Raw genomic sequence first — 5,770 nt, 5'->3', positions numbered from 1 at the left:
TCTCTCTTCCCAATCCCATCCTCACACCCTCTCCTGCCATTCTCCCCTCTCCTTCTCAGAGTAATGGAGGCCCACAATGGGTAACAACCCACTCTGGCTCAAGCTACAGGAGAACTAAGTGCATCTTCTACCACTGGGCTCTGACAAGGCAGCCTAGCTAGAGGAAAAGGATCCAAAGGTAGGCAAAAGAGTAAGAGACGGCCTCCACTCCCATTGTTAGGGGGGTCACAAGATGACCAAGCTGCACATCGGCCTACACATGTGTAGAGGGTCTATTTCCAGCCCTTGAGTGCTCTTTGGTTCATGGTTCAGTCTCTGTGAGTCTGTATGGGCCCGGGTTAGTTTATTCTGTAGTATTCTTGAATTAAAGATTCAGATGTCCAAGGAGTTCTGGAAAGATAAGCTATGAAATAACTAAGAACTAATCTACATAACAATGTATCTCACCAACAGTTATGTATATCATGATCACACACTTTTATAATTGAAAGCATTATTTATGTAAAATATATTCAAATCTGATTTTTTTTTTTTTTTTTTTTTTTTTTTAGGTAGCAGTTTCAAACAGCACTAAATTTTATCATTATGTTTTTCCAGTCACCTTGTTATTTTAGATGTTAATCTTTTTTCTCTTTGGGTTAGATAAAATACTGTTGGGTATGTAATAAAAAATACTTATCACTATGTCATCCAAATTATAAATGAAAATAATAAAGCCATTCAAGGAACTAATACATAGAAAAAAACACTCCATAGAGCCAGGACACATAATAGAAGTGCCTTCAAGTCACTCTCTGAGTCATCCTGCAATTTTATTTTCTCCCCTAGTTTTTTTTTTGTTTTGTTTTGTTTTGTTTTGTTTTGTTTTTTGTTTTGTTTTGTTTTAGGAATTGAGGCAAGAAACCCATGTAACATAGTCTTATAAACTCCAACTTTTAAGTCATAAAAGAACTCTGTGGTGATTACTGAAAATATCAAAACCTGGAAAGAAGGTTTACCTAGACACAGCGTACTGTGAAAGATTTAGTAGCTATTGGACTCTGGTCTATTTCTTTACACATCTGTGGGTCTCCCTCTCCACCGCCGCAAAGACTGAATGTAATGACACAGGGAAATCATAGAAGTAAGGTTTCTGGGTATTCTTGGAAGCCTATTTCTTTCCAAGTTCTCAGATTTGTGATACTGGAAGGAAATTCCCAGGCAGTTCTCACCCCAAATCTTGGAGTTTGATATTGTCTGTTTTTAGCTTTTGCCCGTAAGACAAAACACCCTGAACATAACTACTTATTACCATTCTCACCTATGTCTTTTATGCCTCCTGGCTCATCACGCACTAACTTTTTTTGACTTTTTTTTTTTTTTCGCATTTCTACATTTTATTCCCACAAGGAAGCCACGATGAAGCTTGAGCCCGGGCCATGGGCCTCTGGATCTTCCAATAGCTAGATGCATGCGAGGTCCTCAAGACTGCTCCCCCCGCCCCGGCAGGCTGGTTTGCAGGCAGACCATTTTGAGTGCCTGGTGGAAGGGTCCAGGGGATTCGGCAGGGGCACACGCCTCTAGGCTAGAGATAGCACGGCAGGTCCTTCTCTATTACCTGGGGCTCCTCCAATGGGACCATAACTCTGCACCACACAGCCATTCTTAATAATGAGAAACTTGGTAAAGTTCCATTTTGATGGCGTTTCCCAGCATGCCTCTGCCCTTGGGCTGGACTTTGATCCATTTCCACAGTGGGTGGGCATCTTTCCCATGTACACAGATCTAGTTGTACATGTCAAACTTGACATTGTAACCTGCTGCAAACTTCTTGACTGCTTTCTGGCCTTCTGCCTCCCAAACTTGTTGCAAGGGAAGGCCAGGATTCAGAAACCACATTCGGGCATGCAAATGGAGTAGGTGCAGTTTATATCCGTTTTGCCTCATGGCGAGGCTACATAGGTGACGATGCACACAAAACCCCTGTACTTATCCAGGCAAATCATGTGCTCGTCAATGTCCTCGGCTGAGAATTTGTGCATGGAGCACGCAGTCACTAAGAAGATAGGAACCACACAAAGCCGGGTGTGTTTCTTCCTCCCTATTTGACACATCAAGGGCCAGAACCTGCATGCTTGGATTATACAATGACTTCTTGGATTTACAATCCAAATTTCTGAAGCTGATACAAAAGTAAATTTTCTTAAGAATTCTTGTTACTACTATAGAAGTTTGCAGTGTGAACTTTATGATGTTACTACAAGCTTGTTTTTTTTTTTAAAGGCATCATTACAGATGTAACACATCCATTCAGTTCTTGCAATTAGCCTGGATCCTGTAATACTAGGACCTTCCATTCAGTTTTAAATATCATGTACTTTCCTGGCAAAATGTCTACGCAAAGATTGAGAGATGAATGCTGCTTTTCAATCCATTCATTGCTGGCTATTATGGAGGTGCTGTGATCATTGCTTGGTTTACAGTACATGACTATTATTCTCCACAGGAGCCAAGAACCTGGGATTCCACTCAGGTAAAGAAATATAACCTAAAATCTGCTCTATCCAAGGTTTTATCAGTTGCTGATAAATCTAAGAGGATATAAAGATCACCACAGCCATTTCACTCCCTCTGAGGTAATAGCCAAGCGTTATTTAACAATAGGATGCTGGAATTACACTGTAGGTGACTTGCTGAGATGGTCCATCTTGGCCATGACCTAGTCAACATCTCTTTCAGCAGCTTAACAGCAGTGGTGAAAGAACATTGCATGAAAATTTACCAAGATATTTACTCTTTGATAGCTATTAAAGTAAATCCCTCCTTTTTATACTGTTTCTTCTACTTATTAGATATTCTCTCACAAGAAAACACCCATACAATCCTTGGAAAGAATTGTGGATTTAACATTTTCCACAAGTAACTTTTATGACAGCTACAGATGTTTGACAGCATGTAATGTAACCATTTCAGCATATTTTCCCAAGAAGCAATTGGAGGTAATGAAGAGCGAACAGCATTTTTTTCCAGTAATCATTCTGCATCTAACTGCCTGTTTATTTCTTCCCTCTTTCCTTTCTGAGATGCTACCGTGGAGTCAAATCACTTGTGTTGTGAGTGTTGCTATTGACAGTTTAAAATGAAATAAATAGCTATTTTAGAAAAACTGTGGGTAAACTACCGAATGCCAAAGGAGCAAGAGAAAAATCAATAGTCACAGTCCCATTGAGTTTTCCTATGAATAAAACTGTGGAGATTGATAGGAGTTTTGTTTGGCTTTAATGTGTTTATATTGGCATAATCTATACTAACTTGTTATAGCCAAAATAATTTAATTGTAAATTACCAAAGCCCAAGTAAAATTAGCTGCAGAAAAGACAACTTATTTTTTTTTTCAGGTAGCATGGTAGAATGTGTGGATTATGTATCATTATTCTCCATTAGAGGAAATAAATCCTACCCTAGTAATGAATGTTGCAAGGATTAGGAGAGGTTTTGATGTTCTGCAGCATCTGGCTCTCAGCAAAGGCTTCTGGTTGGCCCTGGATTGTTTTCAAAGTTGGTATAAGCAACTATGACTGGAATACTTGAAGACTATAAGTGAATGCTGAGCAATTGATTTCCCAAAGAAAAAGGACATGGTGTTTCCAAAAGTTCAGCCAGTAGGAAGAATAGATAGCTAGAAGGAACACATGAGTATTTATCTAAGTTCTAAACCATTAGCACCATGGAAAATAAGAATGCTCCTATCTCACAAAAAAAAATAACAGAATTTTCATAAGATATATATTTGAAAACAAACCTTTATTAATCTTAGGAAAGTTTTTATTCCTCTTTTCTTCTAATGATTCAGCTAAGAATTGCTGCATTAATGAACAAAAACACAACACATAAAGACATATGTCATTATTGTGTTGAGGTAAAGCAAACAACTATTCACACACTAAGGGATAAGTCAAAGTTTACGTGTAGATTAATCTTTCGAAGAAAACTTAAGTTGTCTCCATTTTTTTATCTTATGGATTTTCTTTGAAGCTTAGGATCAGTTAAGATCACTTCCTATAAATGAAATTACTGGGTCACAGAGTCTTTTAGAGTCTTAAGTGTGCATTTCTTGGTAACACTGAATCAGTGTTCCAGTGGCTACAGATTTCTGATGCTGGCTGGGCCAGCAAGTTTACTTTGATATTAATTGCCCAGCTGTGTGCCTTGTATCTGCTCTCATATTTACAGTTGTTAATACTAAGTACAGCCTCTCACCTAAGAAACGCATGCAAAAATTATTTCTCAGTGATGAATAAAGAAGATGGCTAAGGATCTAGGGATGTTCTTAATTCTATATTTAGGATAAAAGAGGCAGGAAGAAAAATCTTAATGAATGAGCAGGAAATTAAAGACAAATTACTGAGAGAAAAGTAACATCCTGTTCACCGATTGTAAAGAATAGTTTAAGTTTTACCTCCTGGTCTGTAGATGACAGGGGACTAGCCTACTCTATATCTAATAGATTGAGCAAAGCAGAGTTTATGGAAAGACAAAGTGGGAATGCTTCAGCTCTACGGTGCTGAGACCTGTGCTTTAGAGGCTTTGAACATTTTGGTTGTTAGCTACCTTTCTAACCCAGGTAGCAAGAACCCCTGCTGCCCTCCAGCTCCCCCCCCCCCACTTAGCCACAATGAGGAAAGTATATCTTACTGTGTGAGTAACCTCTTTATATGTTATGGAACTCTCCACAAATAGATTAGACTTGCTATTATTATTACACTTCTAAACGGCTGTTGTTTGAGTGATTTGAGGTTGTAGAACTCTAAAAGTATAATTCTGTTTTGAGCCCTCTTCAGAAAAAAAGGAAATTACACATGATTAAAATTGCATATAATTGAGCTGAGTATGTGAAATTTCTGAATTCAAGAGTACACGATTCTAAGGTTAAATTTTTCAACCAAAAATATTGTGATATTTTAATATAACAAGCCTTTCTAAACATGATAAAATTATAACATATTATTCAATGCACATCACTAACATTTAAAAAATGGTAATATTGTCATATATCTCTATATGCGTCATTATAGATATAGCCAAATAAATATATATTGCTTCATTTGGGGGCGTTGAGTGAAAATTTTAAAAGTTCCTGGAAATAAGTTACTTGTACACTGACCAGAAAGACATAAATGAGTGATGTAGTGAGGGCAGGAAAAGAATAGGAAGTGGTAACTATGGTGTAGTATAAAGGAGACAGGTTAGTGGGCAACACTAAAACCGTGAGATCTGTACCCCATAACCTAGAACCCCTGCTCAGATGTAACCCATGGCAGTTCAGTATCCAAGTGGGTTCCCTAGTAAGGGGAACAGGGACTGTCTCTGACATGGACTCAGTGACTGGCTCTTTGACCACTACCACCCCCTCTCTGAGGGGGTAGCAGCCTTGCCAGGCTACAGAGGAGGACAATGCAGCCAATGAGACCTGATAGGCTAGGGTCGGATGGAAGGGGACCTCGCCTATCAGTGGACTTGGAGAGGGGCATGGGAGGAGATGAGAGAAGGAGGGTGGGATTGGGAGGGAATGAGGGTGGGGCTACAGCTGGGATACAAAGCGAATAAACTGTAATTAATAGTAAAAAAATTAAATCTAATTTAAAAAAAAACCCTGAGATCATCATGGAAGAGGTTTTTCTTGCTGTATCTTTTAAGAAAGAGCAGGATTTTTAGAGGTATCAAAAGCCCAGTACGCAGTACAAATTTATCCAATATGTGCTACCTAATTAATTTTTTTAATATATAAATG

At 38.5% G+C, this 5,770-nt stretch overlaps 1 pseudogene; it reads right to left on the bottom strand.

Annotated features, from left to right (window-relative positions):
* Positions 1 to 1,461: 1,461 nt before the first annotated feature.
* On the bottom strand, positions 1,462 to 2,021 carry LOC129673098 (phospholipid hydroperoxide glutathione peroxidase-like; annotated as a pseudogene).
* Between the last annotated feature and the right edge of the window lie 3,749 nt (positions 2,022 to 5,770).

Source organism: Psammomys obesus, unplaced genomic scaffold, assembly GCF_907164565.1.
Source record: "Psammomys obesus unplaced genomic scaffold, mPsaObe1.curated_primary_1811, whole genome shotgun sequence".
Lineage (NCBI taxonomy): Eukaryota > Metazoa > Chordata > Mammalia > Rodentia > Muridae > Psammomys > Psammomys obesus.
Note: the sequence above shows the minus strand (reverse complement) of the source record. Positions and strands in the feature narration are given on the sequence as shown.